At 41.6% G+C, this 15,575-nt stretch overlaps 1 long non-coding RNA gene across 1 annotated transcript in view; it reads left to right on the top strand.

Moving 5' to 3' along the window:
* Positions 1-15,368, top strand: part of LOC146428812 (uncharacterized) — a 155,960-nt gene extending 140,592 nt beyond the window's left edge. The window contains exons 3-5 of the long non-coding RNA XR_014855979.1: positions 5,022-5,128; positions 11,521-11,617; positions 12,606-15,368. This is a non-coding gene — a long non-coding RNA (uncharacterized LOC146428812). The remainder of the gene's footprint in view (positions 1-5,021; positions 5,129-11,520; positions 11,618-12,605) is intronic.
* Positions 15,369-15,575: the final 207 nt, after the last annotated feature.

The following is a 15,575-nucleotide window of genomic DNA, read 5'->3' as shown; positions in this document are numbered from 1 at the left end:
GCACTGCATCCAGTCTCAGACTTCATGGCAACCTGAGAAAATCTGGATAGCTGAATTCATTGTTCAGAGATAGATTTCCTTCCATCACAGAGGAGCACTGAAGCAGTTCAGCTGAGTTTTGCTTTCAGCATTGAGGACAGAGAGGGAAGAGGGTTTGATTTAGCTGTAATTGCAGGAGAAACTTTTAGAGGCAGAACTTAATGAGGAGCACTGGCAATTGGCCTGAAAGATAAAACCGAGCCCTTCTCTTAAATAAATAAATAGGCACACAGATTCCCAAATACAAGTGGGCAGGAATTTAGTCTCACATGCCGAAGTTTCCAACTGAATGGCCTCCAATTCTCGGGCTCTGCAAATGTTATATCCCTGCCAGAGGTATTATGATGTTGACAATTTGAACTGGGAGGCTTTCATTCCCTACCTTTTTTCCATGTGGCTACTTCCAAGGTTCGTCTGGTACCATTAGGGAAATGAAAAGAAACAAAGAGCCAGTCACTTTGTTTTTTTGTTTTTACTTTTTTCTTTTTTAATCCTACATTTTCTGACTTTTGAGTTGATTGCAGGTTTGTTTCAGGGCTGTGTTTTGTAACAGAAAACCTATGGTTAGAGTTCTGCAAACAGAGCCTGTGCTACACTACTGACATCTGCTAACAGAGCTGTGATGGGCAGAGATAGGCTGGTTTGTGATTTTTGGCCAGTTCAGCTATTCCAACAAGAGTCGCTGGTGTAAGAGTAGTTGTACTGACAAAACTCCCAGATTGTAATTTTGTCACTGCTTATATGACATGACCTTTTCCACCCAAAATAAACATAGTACAAAAAGCTAAATAGTTGCCTAATAGCCACTGTCTCCTGTGCAGGCTCCAGAGATTTTCATGTGAATCTGTGGCTGGAAAAGAGGCACAGGACTGGTGCTCGAAGTCTCTGTGTTTAGTGACGTGGTTTGTTTATGGCCCCATTAAAAATCTTTTGAAACTATTAAACTTGAGCTGAATCTTGGCATTTTCTTTGCATACAAGCCCCCTGAGATCCCCCACTCTGCAGTTTGTGAGGGTCTCTGGGGGGCTAAGCCTCTTCTTTGCTTAACCTCAAAGATTATCAAAAGAGGGACAGCAGAAAGGAAAGTCTGTCCCTGAAGATAATCTGATCTAAGGTCTATATGCAGCTCCTCAGAAAACACTCTGATGGTTTTGGTGTTAAAAATCTTCTTTTAAAATAGAACTTAAATATTAAGTCATTTGTCTTGACCTGGCCTCAGCTTTTAGAATCCCTGTAATGTATATTTTTGAAGAAGTTTATAGTTTTTGCCTTAAAAATTACAGCTACTGAACAAAAGGTTTCTATGTTCAGTTAAGAGATGCTTTTTCCCTAGGTCATCTCAGCATAGCTATATATTGTCATCTTGTCACCAGACCTGACCTTCCAGATGTGAAGCCTACATTCCTTAATGGGAGAGACTGAGCTGGAGCAAAATAAAACCTATTGGTAGAACCCCAATAACAATACTTATTGAGACAGGCACAGAGACAGACACGAGTAGATGGTTTGGTTGAGGACAGTGATTTGAGGGTTTATCTGATGATTGTCACCTGTCTGGTTTCACTCACTCCAGAATTCTGATCTGTTAATCTCTGCTGCTACCCCAATTTACTACCGGCTACCTGTTTGGAAATGTCAGCTCCATGGCCAGAGTGGAGTTTGTATGTGTCACCAAGGTGAGGGTTTTGCTTGAGATAATTTGGAAGGTGCCCATGGACAAGGGTAGTCTCATGCCAAATTGTGCAACTGTCTCCCTATAAAATCAGGGAAATGCCTCAGGATGTGAGGGTAATATATCCACTGTAGAGACCAAAGGACTCTGAGCTTGGCCTTGTGTGCTCCCAGGAGCTGGTCAGGAGTTTGTGTGAATTAAAGCAGATGATGAATTGCAAGATGCAGAGGAAAAAACCCCTCTGCTGATTTTTCAGAAGCATTGCCATGAGTCAGCTGCACATGACAGTGTCCTTCAAGGTTACATCTGCAGGAGAGGACAGCAAGGAGAGCTGGGCTGAGCACGAGAGCACACTTTCAGCAAATTCCCTGCCCTTATCTTGGGTTGTTTATGGCTCCTCTGGGAGGATTATGACCTTCTATCTCCTTTCCACAGAGGGTGGATTTTGTTTTGAGAACATCTTTTCCTACAGAAGTGTCATAGTTAGTTGGAGTCAATTTTATAAGCCTTACTTCTCAAAATGCAGACTTTTGTTTTTTGCTCGTAATGGTGACAAATTCAATAACTATGGAGTGTATTAACCTCTCTGCTGCTGCAATTTTCTGTATTTTGATGTTTGTTTTCTGAATTTATTTGTCTGAATTGGATCTAACCACTAAGAAACAGAAAACCTCAAATTTAAGTGCAGACTACTATAAACTACTGTTTTCCAGGCTCTTGTACTGACATACCATTGCTGCAGGGCAAATGTATGTGTGGTTACTCCAGATTATAGTTCTGTTCTTCTAATTGTTGAGGGCAAAATATATAGTTTTAACTGGTTTGTGTGTACCAAACCCAGTTCCTATGATTTCTATTAGGAGTGGAAGCTATATTTTGTTTTGGAGAAAGTTATCTACTGTTGCTCTCCCTGAAAAAAATAATCTTTCCATAAGAATCCTTTTGCCTCAGACTCTTCCCATAATGAACTTCCAGCATCTCTCTTTCAAGAATGGTCCTTAAATTTTGTTACAGCTCCTTACCTCTTCTGATGCTGAACTCTGAAATGGGACACAGAAGTGTCTTGCTATAACATAGTTTCTTTCTTGGAAAACCACTTCAGTAGGTTAAGAGGGAAAAATGAGATGCAATAGGTCCCAATTTTAGTGAGGCTTTTGTCAGTTTATGTTGTAGGCAAGGGAGGGAAATTGGTCAAGAATAAGTAGCCATAAAATGGGTACATGGTTGGTAGCAGGGGATGGGGACAGACATTAAATGAATAATTCAAAAAGGTGCTTTTTCAGGCTTGGAGGGCATATGAAAAGAGCAGCTGACTGCCCTTGGCTCAGATATGGTCAACACTGGGGTTGGGATCTGGGGCTCTGTGCTTTAAAGAGGATGTATGTGATTTGCAAAGAGTGGGGCTGGGAAGAAATGCACATGTCCTTCAGCATGACACCAGAGTTGTAAACTTTCTGATAGAGAGAGAGAATCTTTAGAACTAAGGCAGTGTGCTGGGTCTGGCTGTGATGGGGCTTAGGAGCTGGTTGCTTTTGTTTTATATAAGAAGTTCTTATAAAAAGAACATTGACATTTTTCTCTGTGTCAGAGGGAATAAGTAAAAAAGTAATTGGATTCAATTACCGCAAAGTTGCAAGTTGATTTGTGTAAGATACTAGGAAAATTAAATGATGAAAGTTGTGAAGCATCTGAAAGATGTATTCAAGGAGGCTTCAAATTTCCTTTACTGTACATTTTTAGCAACAAATTAGATTGAAATCAATCAGGAGTGGTCTTGAAATATTTATCCAACTGTTGTGCAAGGGCAAGAACTTGCTGACCTTTTGAGTCTTCCTTTTCTATGATAATCTGTCTCAAAAATCAATTTCTGCTATTTTGCTTACAAGAACTCAGCTTCTAAAATCCTCATGTGTGTAAAGCTGGTTTTGTGACTGTTTTCCGCTTTGTTTTTCTTCTTTTCCATGACTTGTTTGATTTTTCCTCACACTTGTGGATGTGTGTTGACTTTGAGATTGGCTGGAAGGAGAATGGTGGCTTCCTATATTAAAAATATTGAGATTTCTAGAACAAATTAATCTACTTATGAAGAAAGAAAACAATATATATTTTTTTTCAAACGATCTCCATAAAACTGGGGTAAGGCCAAACTAAAATATTCCTTTTGATATGTTTGGCATGTTTTGATGCCTATCAGAAACAACACATGGAGAGACAGATGTGGAATTAAGAGGGAGGAGGAAATGCTGATGTTGTTATTAGAAGGCAACGTCCACATTGTTGATTTTGAACAAATCCAACCAAGCTGCTGGTTGATGCAGTGCTGGTGTGTGTTTGGATGACAGACCCAAGTGTGAGAGTGGGGTTTGAGCACACAGTTGGCGTGGAGCAACCCAAAAACCACGGCAGGCTGTGCTGCTCTCCATGCCAGTGCCCATCTTCTTGATGTGGCTGCCACATGTGCACAGCCTTGCCAGCACCGAATTAGGCAAACTTCTCATTAGAAAGAAAATTGTCAACCACTGCTTTTACAGGCTTCCAAGAACGAAGCCTGCCCTCCACCCTGCCCCCAGTATTGTTGTTTGCAGGGAGAAAAACTTTCTGGGCAGAAATCTGCTTCCTTGGTTGTGTGAATAACTAGAACTGGACAGATACAGAATTTGCTGCCTCGATGATAGCAGGGCTGATAGCAAGACCAGGACCTCTTTTGACTCCTGTGATAGTTTTTGGTGCTCATTTTCTGGTGTGATAGACAGGTGTCTTGATTAACACTGTCAGCCCTCAGGTAGAGCCATAGAGATGACAGCAGGAAGAGAAAATAAATCAGTTAATGAAGTTGTGTGAGTCATTGCTGGGTATCCATGTCAGAATAAGGTTTTTTCACCCCCCTGGCAGGATACATGACCTCATATGCCCACAGGAGACTCTGTGTTGGATTTGTTCCATTTTGTGTAATTTTGAAATTCATGAAGTTCATTGGAAGGATTAATTATGCATAAGGCATGTGTCTGCATGTTCTTTTCATCTGTGAATGTTACCCTGTGTGCAGTTATTAGGGGTCTGATTGGACTGAACATTTTGACAAGAATTCAGTGACAAAAGGGGCCCATTAGTCTTTGAAGTCGTGGGCCAAGGAAGAGGAATGCCAGTAACATCAGTAATGACCTCATTTAACTTGTGACAGAGTACAAGATAATCAGGAAAGGTCATTGTAATATAGCTGTGGTTTATTCTATATGCAGCCCAACTCATGTTTCAGCCAGGCTGTGTTGCAGTTTTAATGAATGTGAAATCCTCTTATGTTCCCATGCAGGAAGGATGGACAGAACAAGACAGCAACTGGAAAGATCCTTCCCTCCCTCATATACTTAAAAGTGAATTTGCAAAGAGCTAAGAACAATGCAAGACTTTTTATCCTCTGTGAGTTTTTTAGTTTTTTTCAATTAATTTTTTACTAAATAAGCAATCTTGTCAACAGGAAAAAAAATGTAGTTTCCATGTTGTCTCCTCATCATAGCTACAAGACACAAAGATTTCTCTTTTCAGTCAAAACTGAAAAGCTATAGGGACAAAGAATCGGTTCAAAATTGCCAGGGGAAAACAGAATATATTCTGCATTTATAGAACATTTCTGTGAACCTCTAATGCAGTTATCCAGCTGCTTTTTGAGCAGTGTGAGTATGCAACAGTCAGCTTTGGAAATCCATCTCCTCTCTGCACAACAGTTACACCTAAAGTAACAAAACTTTTGGGAAAGAAAAGAATCAAAACAAAACCATCTCTGTTGTCTCTTTCGTACTCTTTCCTTATATTTCATCCTCTTGTGACCCTGTACACTTTAGATTTTGGAACAGATTTATAAAAAAGAACAAAAGTACTGTAGACCAGGCAATTGTCCTGGTATTTTTATCCTGGTGGGAGACAAGAATTACTGGAAATATCTTGGAATAAAGCTGCAGTCAGAAGAAACCTCTCTCCGCGTCGTCCTCTGAGATTTGGGTATTTTACAAAGGGCTTGGGTCAACATCAGACTTTTCTGTTTCTAGTTTGGTTCAGCTTTTGTGCACTGACACTGAAGGTAGTTTCCATTAGATGTCCACAGACTGTCACTGTCTCTTCTGTTTTGCTCCTTAGCTATGTCTTTTCAACAGTTAACTTTTATGGTTTCAGCAGTTTCCACTTGAGGTTTGCAGACATCTCCAGTTAAGATGAATTGTCATCCATATGGACAGACTTCTGTTTCATCAGATTTTTTTGGACTAAAGAATATTTTGCCATCAGCAATGATATTTCCTTTGTTTAGCCCTTGTTGGGAATGTTTTGAACAGACACAGCCCACAAGGACCTGATTTCCAAAAACATCTCTAAGACTGTGCCATCAGCTGATTTTCCTCCTGTACAAAATTGGCTTTGTGTTTTAAGCAGCAAATCATGTAACGGTCAAGATGAACAGACCTTTAGGTGAGGATCTGTAGACAGAGGATGGCAAACCTACATCTCTGGGGAGCTGGGGTTCCTCAGAGCTCAGATACCTCCCCATTGTGCCTCAGAAGTAAAACAATCCTGTAAGAAATATTGAAACCATCCCACTGTGCCCAAAGCTTATAATGTTTAAGAGAGACAGTGAAGCAGGACATATATACATATGATGCAAGGGCTTGTTTATGTCTTCTGCTCAGCAGACAAAGCTATTTGGACACCCAGATGCTTTCCTGATTTCTCCATGGTGTTTGGAATTACGTAAGGACCAGTGACAGTAACCATGATGTGCCCAACGTGCTCCATTGATCTCATCAGCACTGTGTGAATTTCCACACAGCGGTGACTAAACCTTGTGGATCCTGCCTTGGAATGCTTTGGTTGCAGGATAAATCATGGCACGGATTTTTCAGGCTGATTCCTGCTGCTGGTACCTCACAGTCTTTGTCCAGAGTTTTTCAAGAGATGTATCTCATCCCCACTCCCAAACTGACCAGCAGCGTGACAAATTTTAGTTTCACAAGCCTGCTCGAATACCCAAACAGTTGACTCTTATTTCACAATAGCTGGATGTTTGAAAACATTCAAGTGTGTAGAAATACTGTTCCACTGATTTAAATGTCCTGCAGTCACAGCCTTGCAGTTGTTTTCTTGCAACACGTGTCTCTTACTGGAAGCAAAACAAGTGGGGCGAGTGGAAAACATGTGATTCCCTCCTTTATTTACATCCCCTTTCCACCCCGCCGGCCAGCACACTTTGAACATGAAAGTCACCGGAGAACAGCTGCCTATAAATACTCAGAGAAATCCAGGCAGGGCAAAAATGTTGCAAAAACCTTTGACTAACAGTTCACAGACCCTGTGAGTTGGGACTAACCACCGCTGGCCAGGGACACGGGCTGGATTCAAACAAAGCCTGATTGTAATTTTGTGGTTGGACATGAATGTTTTGCACAACACTGATTGAGGCCACTTTGAAAACTGGGCCAGGGTTGTAAAATAACCTATTTACTGCAGTGTGCATTGTATTTGAAAACACAATGAAGCCTTGTAGATTCTGACTGGGCTTGGTAGAGACCTTGCAGCTGAAAAAAGCTCTTCTGGCTATGAGGAGTCTTGTAGGACCTTGCTCATTTTATTTGTTGCCTGTGATTAGGTGAGTTAAAGTGAAATAGACACAAAGCAAGGAATTGGGGGTGTCTTTACGTTCTAATTCCAATTTTTCCATTGATTTTTCTCTTTGACCTTTGTCAAGTCATTTAACCCTTTGGCCCTTTGATTTCTTACACAAAGAAGCGGTATAAGACTGCTACTCAGACAGTGTGATGACTAATGAATTAGCGTTAATGAATTAATAATTGTAAAGCCTGCAGTACATGCACAGCCTCATGCCAGTGGTCAATGTTACAGGAGTCTCGTGAGTCTGTTCAGCATTGTCTGTGTATGATGAAGTCACCTTCTGGTGATTTAGTTTGGGGCCTCAGCTGAACCCAAGGCTGAGCTCGAGGGCTGAACTTGTGACCCACAGCACGAGCAGTGTGCTGACCTCCTGCCTGAGCACAGCACGAGGAACTGGACTCTTCAACATCAGCAGGTGTTGAAAACTGCAGATTTGCTCTTTCTGAGCTTGGCACAACGGTGCAAGAGCCCCAAGTGCCTTGGCTTGGAGGCAATCCCTCAGAGCCTGTCTGTGAGCAGCGTGGTCAGACAGTCAGTGCACCTGAGCAAGGTGAAAACCTCCTTCTCCTCTGTGGTGCAGTCTGAGGGAACTCAGGCAGCCCTAGGATAAACCCCCAGTTCAGCCAAGGCAGCTGGGGAGGAAAGGCTCCTCATGGGACAAAGGTGTGTCCTGCCTGCCCAGGCTCCCTGCAGTTCAACAGGGAGTACATGGGTTTGCTTGAAGACCTGAACAAGCTGATCAGTCTTTTCATTAGTTGATTTTGTTGCTTCCATCCCTTCTGTTATGCCTTGCACAGCCGATCTAGTTCCTCCCTGCCTTGGAAACAGGAGTGGTTTGAGATGTGAAAGAAGTGTTTTCTGTAGAGACTGAGCCTCAGTGGAGGGGTTAGCTCTCCTCATCTCCCTGCTCAGACTTGGCTGTGAGCAGCAATCTGAGCAATCCAGCCTTTCTGTAGTCAGCATGTAGTAAGCCCCCTGAACCCTTTTCCAGTCTTTGGGATCTGAGAGACAACCTAATGAAAACACTTCTATGGTTTAAAAAAAAAAGAAAGTGCAGATTGGGACTAAATTCCAACAGCAAAAGCAAAAATATGAGGGAATAGACAGGTATAGTAGATAATTCACCACAACAAATTTGCTTTCAGATGTAACTTTGGATTCTTTCTCACCTGGTTAGGACCTAACTGCTACAAATCTACTCTGCATGATCTACCTCCATATATTTATATGTTGTCTGTGTGACTTCCACGCAGAACAAGCCATGATAGAAATCTTTCATTTAATTAAAATTGATTTTAAAATTCCCTTGATCAATAATGAGTTAAAATTCATCCCAGCAGTGATGGGAACAGCAAACCTTCTGAGAAAAGCTTTCAGGCCAGTGGTTTTGGCTTTAGAGACCGGGTCTTGCCTGAAATTATCCCTTTCTTGGCTCCAGGCTCCGTGGTGCTTGGCACATTATGGTTTACCCTATAGCCCAGCTTGTCAACCACCCATATGAAAAGCTGAGACATCCAGACTAAAGGTCTCTTTCTTTTTCTGTCTTTTTCAGTGTAGATTCTTTAAACATCAAACTCTTTGTAGCTCTGTTGTCATCAGCTTGGTAATGCCTACTGGGCTTCAAAATGAAATTAGAATTTCGTGGAAAATGACCCAATATTTCTTCTTTGATTCCTGCACTGCAGCCTATCTAAAGAGTTTGAATTGCTTGCTCAGATGGCAAAATGGGGTAAGTTATTAGTAAAGGGATATTTAACAGCTGAGTTTCAAAGATTGCAAAATCCCTCTGCATTTAAGTTTTATCCCCCTGCAGAAGAAAGACCCAAAGCAAATATGTATAATATAGAAGAACATGGTTTATGTAACCTTGCCTAACAGAAATTGGAGAGATTAATAAAGACTGGATTCAAATGACAGTAATGCTCTGTTGTTCACACTCCAGGGTGCTTTTAATTAATTGTCTGAAGCCTTTGCTGAGAGATACTTTACCAAAAGTGCTGTGATCAAGGAAAATTAAGAGGCTGAGGTACTCACTCAGTGCTGCTTCTCTCCTGAGAGTTACTCATCTGTCCCATGCCAGCATTCCCATCTCAGTGATGAGAACTTCACTCCTGAGCAGGCAACTGGATCCCCCTGCCTGAGTTCCCTCGAAGCCTCACTGACCTAACAAATTAGCAGAGAGGATCTGACAGCAGGATTGGGGCTCTTGTTAGCTCTGGACTAGCCTTAACAGTTTAAGTCTGTGTAATTAATGTGTAAATAACATCAGTTTGCACAGTTTCAGAGGGAGTGAAACTAGAGAGCCACAAAGAGTGGATTGAACAGAAATTGCAGAAAATCTGTCCAAGCAGATCAGCCCAGTGTCAAACAGGAAGGAAAGGAAATGTAAACTGGTCTGGCATAATCTTGGATTGAATGAGGATGTGTCACCATTTTATTCCCTAGTTAGGGGAAATTAGTTTGTTATTGCATTGTTAATCTGCATCTTGAATGGAAAAATATTGAGAGCTGATTTGCTGTTGTTTGCTGTCTTTTATAGAAATATAGAAATCCAAAAGATGCTGTAAGGAGGAAATATTTTTGGAAGCAGAGAAACAGGCACCCCAGTAAGCATTTCCTAGCACGTGGGAAAGGGAAAACAGTGCAAGGATCACTCAAAGTTAATTCTATAGTATTAAAAGCAATGGATAAAATTAGTAAACGTGGTGATAAGGGGATTTCCTTTGGCATTTAAAAGAAAGTTTAGGACACCTTCATGTTAATATGACAGGTAATAACTTCTTATTAAAAAGATTATTCCTCACACGAGTGAGACAGTGCCCCGGGGCTGTAGTTGGCTGTGGTTGCACAACCTGTGCCAGGTGGGTGAAATGGGCTGTCCAGGCTCTGGCTGGGGTGTCAGAACCAGGAATAGACTCCCAGATTCCCTGCTCTCACCTCCAGACAGCACTATTCTGCCTGCAAAAAAACCCCTTTGCCCATTTTTCTTTTTATACCTACATTACCACATTTTTACAGTAAAGTAGCCAAACCTTACTCATTTTACTTTCTGATGAGAAAAACTTTTCACAGCTCTGCTTGGTAATAGAATTAGATGTCTCATCCTTTTCAATCATGCATGTAGTGATTAGGGACTTGTTTTATGCTTGCTGCAGCCCAGTTCCTCTGAGCATCTTGGATGCATTGCAGGAAAATTCCATGGTGTTCCCCAAGAGGCTTTAGGCCACCCTGTGCTGTGGTAACCTGTATTTCAATTTGTGTGCCTTGGGATGACTGGAACTCCTCCTGCCTTTCCATTTCTCCCCTCTCTCTCTTCCCCCTTCATCTGCTCCCAAATAACTAAAAATTTTGCAGGTACCCTGTTCTGGCTATTGATTTGTTTTTCTTGTTTTCATTGGCACTGGAAGAAGGAAGAAGTGCCTCTGGAACAACCAGTAGGATGAAACACAAATGGCTTTCTTAAATGTTCTTATTTATATATTAAAAAAAAAAATTCAGTAGCAATCTAAAATTTTGGTTTTCTCAAACAGTTCCTTCTAGGGGGGAGTATTCTTGTGGGAAGAATGCTGCTGTCAGAAGGATAGGAAAGCATCTACTGTGATTTTATTTTATTTTATTTTTCTTTCCACTCTTCTGCTGTACTATTCCACAGTGGAGCATAAGGCTGTTAGATCCTTGCTAATAATGTAGTTGCAGTGACTGTGCAAAGAAATGTCAAAATGTTAATACAGTCATCAAGAACTCCCAGGCTGCCTCAGCTATTTGAATTGATTTCAGAGGGTTCTGATCAGAGGAACAGTTCCTTGCTTGGAGTTTTAAAATGCTTTATTTTCCATGAAGGCATTTTGGAGCCTCTGCCTTCCTCCCTGAAGTCCTAGTTGGGGGAACATTTGCCAAGCCAAACAATCCCCATTTTCCCACCTCTCCCACACACCTGCTATTTGTTTCCCTGTGCTCCATCCTTGTCATTGTGCCATTGCAGTTGTTGCTTGTTGTCACAAGGGAACTGGGTACATAAAGCTGAGGTAATTTAAGGGAAATGGAAGACAGACAAATGTAATTGTGCAAATTTTCATTTGGGTTGGTATGGGTATGGTAATACACAGGTATTAAACCAATATATATATGTAATGATACATAATATCATATATTAGGGTGAAGAATGGACAGCACCTGGATTTCCAAACGATATAAGAAGCAGGACTTCTGAACAGCCTGATCCCACCTCTCCCTGCCACAATGGGAAGCTCAGTAAGTCCCACTCCAGACGTTTGTTGGGAGTAACCACCACCACCTCCTGGGTGGGAAATTTTGCACTCTTTACTTTGTCATAATTTTATTTCCTAACGGGACTTTATGTTTTCTCAGCAAGTTCATGAAAAGATGTGGGTTTTTCTATAATAAAACCAGGAATATGTATCATCTTATCATCTTACAGAGAAATGTTGGTTATTTGGTAAATGTATTTTGATTGGAGATTAAAATGGACAGTGCTTCCCAGAAGAAAGCTTGACCCTGCACAATACTACATTGGAGGCAATTTAGGGTTTATAGTTGGTATTTTGTGATATAATTGTATCTTGTGTGGAAAATTCAGCTTGCACAAAGTCTTCAAAATTGGCCAGAGAGAGAGAGAGAGAGAGATTCTGTTACTCCCAATCACCAAAAGGTTTAGATGAAAGGTCTTCCTGTCTTTCTCTTACAGTTTCTGCTTCAACCTTTCTGCTTGTGAGCCATGTAGTTGCAGACTGTAGATCTGAAAACAGCACCAAATCTGAGGCAAATTGTTTTATTTGGTGTTCCTGGCGTGGTGTATTCAAAGTGTTGGAAAAAGGCTTTTAAATCTTACCTGTTTCAAAGGCAAGAAATTTTAGATAATGTTTTGAGGAAGCTGAGAGAGAGGAAAACTAGCAAAAGCTGCTGCTGCTGCTGTGTTTGATTTTCCAGTGCATCCTTTTCCGTGGATCCCTGGGACACACCTTGAGTTCTGGTACTCTCTGTAGTTCCCTTGTGGTTTCTTTTTGTCCTTTTCCTCTCGGGACCCTTTTGACCATCTGTGGCTTGTGGAGAATATGAAATCTCCTTCCTGTGTCCAAGATCAATAGCTTTAAAACCAGAGCACAAGAAGCCGCTAATCATCTTTTCCACCAGGCATGATTAATTTCTCAAGTGCTTCAGCTAGTTCCCTTTGAAGTTCCCTTTCCATTTATTTTTTTTTATTTTTTTTATTTTTTTTCAGCAAGTGTCCAAAACTCCAAGGCCCACACCCACATGTGTCCTGCAAGAGGCTGAGGCTGGCGAGGACTCCCCTGCAGTCTCTGCTGTTTGGATGTGGGTGGGCCAGAGCACTTTTTGGAAAGCTCTCCCAGATCCTGGAAATGTGATTTCAAAAGCCAGTTGAGATGTTTCCCAAAGCACCCTGGCTTCAATGGAAAGCAGTGCTGCTTTCCTGTCTGAATCTTGGACTGAGAAAAGAAGGAAAAAGGAGGGGGAGGAAAAAACACCCCAAGCAGCCACACTACAAGATTTAATTGAGTGTGTTTCAGTTCCTCAGCCTCACGCCAGCTGAATAAGGAAAGTGACTGAGAGAATCTACATCCCCCATCACCTCCTCTTTACGTGAGTAAATAAGATATTCCAGCAGCGCTGAGGCTGGGCCAGTGGAAAGATTTTTTAAAATGATTATTATTATGTTTTTTAAGTGTTATTTTTAAAGTGAAGTCATCCACAAACCCACCTGGTCTCTCTTCCTGCCTCTCCCGCACACCACAGCAGCACTGAGGGCTGCTGTTCTTACAGCACTGCTCACAGGAGGAGAAGCTGCATGTGATGTGTGAAAGGCTTCCCTGGAACTCTCAAACTGCACAAGTGCCACACTGTCATCTCTGCAAGTACCCAAAAAATGGTTGTACTGCAGATGGGGATGTGGCACTGGCTCCCTCAGAGATGAGCAGGCCAGCTTGTCAGTGTGGGGATGAACATGAGCCTCAGCACTGCTTCCAGTTGTATTTGGCCAGAGTTTTCTCACTGATCTTTGGCACTCAAAGAGCTGCTCTTGCCTACAGTCAGTGGCTGAGTTGTAGGTGGTTGTTGCTCAGTTTGCAGGTACAAATAACTGTGCACATTTCCTCCTCTGCACAGGCACATTCCTAACCATCAGGCTTTGGAAAGGAGTTAAATTGCATGTATGTGTCAAAGATATGTGCTGCTCTTGTAGGACTGGCACTGAATGCTAGGTAGGGAAAGCATCCACAACCTGTTGCCAGGAAATCCCTCTTTGGAAACAGGACTTGGCTATTTATTTTTAATATGCAGGATTTGTTTATTTTTGGTCATGCATATCTCAGTCATAACCACTTCTGGCTGCTGCAGGAGCTGTGAGGCTCTGTGAAAAGCTCTGTTTTCTTCACTTTTGCAGCATTAGCTAAGGATGGAACTGAAACCTAATGAGGAAGCTTGGGCTGGCAAGGTTTCTTACCCAAATATATCAGCTTGTGCATTTCTGGGCATCTGTGCTCCATATGAAGCACCTGCTCGTGTAAGGTATGCTCTGTAAAGATTGGATGGTGGCCCAGCTGGAAAGGAAGATTTCACACATTTAAGAAAAAAATACCTGTTGAAGGCACAGTGTGCAAAGAAGCTCGTGGCTCTGCAGCACACAGGAATAGCAGGGATGGGAGGGAAGTCTCTACAGAAGGGACAGAGAATGTAGACAGAAAATTAGGATGTTCTGCAGTGATTGCAGTGAACTACTAATGTGCAAATCAGAGGCAAGTGGTTCCCTCTGTGGTTCTGGCAGTGTGAAATGAGTTTTCTGCTCTCTCCTAAGGGTGACCCACTTATAAAGCAGTTGGATGATGACATTAGACATCAGTGAGGCAAAACTAAATAGATACAGCTGTAGATGTTTTCACAGAGGAGAATCTCACAGAAAACAACTCTGTTTGGGAATCCAGGCCTTGGTTTTAGTTAACAGTGGATGCAGTTTCTCCTGGTCTTCCTGGAGATGTGTTTGTCAAACTGAGTATAAAAATTATGCCCTATTTAAACTATTCTCCCTTGTTTCACTCTAATCCATCCTGGTTCTCTTCTGCATTCTGAGACTGCTTTTCACCTCCCAGAATGGGATGAGATCTCTTGTCTCTGGACACTTCACATGGCTAATGCCTGTGCCCCTGGTGTCTCCTTACTTGTGGCTGGATGCTATGAGACAAGCATGACTGCTGTAATTTGGAATATACACATAAACTATGGTTTTCATGACCTTGTAAACATTAGGTAGTAGCAGAAATTCTTCATTAAATTATGTGATAAATAATGTAAAAATTTTTTTTTTTTTTTACATTGAGAAAGAAAATAAGTGCTAGTCATTATATTGGATTTTCATGTGCTGCTCACCCAGTGTGAAACAGTTTCCTGCAGGATAGTTCCCAACCTGTGCCCAGAATCATGTGCAGCTGATATTGGGTTAATTTGGCTGATATCCAGATAAAAACTTCAAGTGAAATTCTGCCCCCGAGAAAGAAAAGGGCAGCATCACCAACTCAAGGCTTGGATTGTCCCTCATCCATCCTATGGGTATTAGGTCTAGTATTGACTGCTCGGGTGGTATTTATTTAATATAGTGAATAATACTAATCTGGGGTTGTGTTCATTTTTTTGGCTGATTTTTTTTCTTTTCTTTTTTCTCCTTTGTCTGCTTTCCTCATCCATTACAGGCTTTCCTTTCCTGTTTCTGGAGAGGTTTAGGGATGAAGCTGTAGTTTCAGTGAAGTTACTAAGAGTAGAGTTTCATCACACCCACACAAATGATGGTTGGTGGTGCACTATTTCTGTACAAACATTTCACCGAATCTGTAGCTTTTGTATTGAGCTGCATTTTCCTCGTGAATAGTTTTATAATGGTTGGTAAGAGGGGATTTGAGGTCCTTCAAATCTCACACTCCCCCCACCGAGTAAAATGAATGTTGTTATTGAACATTTTGGATGAAAAAATAATGCTAAAAAATGCTTCAAACAAACTATGAATATAAAAATATAAGAGGTTTTCCCTGTGGTTGTTTAGTGTCTTTATCTTGTGCCCGGGAATGCTGGTTTGGATGCATGTGTGAAATGGCGGGGGCTTTCCCTCCCCTTGTAAACCATTTATCTCTTCTTGTGGAGAAAGAAGCCTTGCAAAAAGAAGTGAGATAAAGAGAGACAAAGAGGC

Source organism: Lichenostomus cassidix, chromosome 20, assembly GCF_008360975.1.
Source record: "Lichenostomus cassidix isolate B80296 chromosome 20, HeHo_3.0, whole genome shotgun sequence".
NCBI classification, from domain to species: Eukaryota; Metazoa; Chordata; class Aves; order Passeriformes; family Meliphagidae; genus Lichenostomus; species Lichenostomus cassidix.
This window is presented reverse-complemented; position numbering and strand designations above follow the sequence as displayed.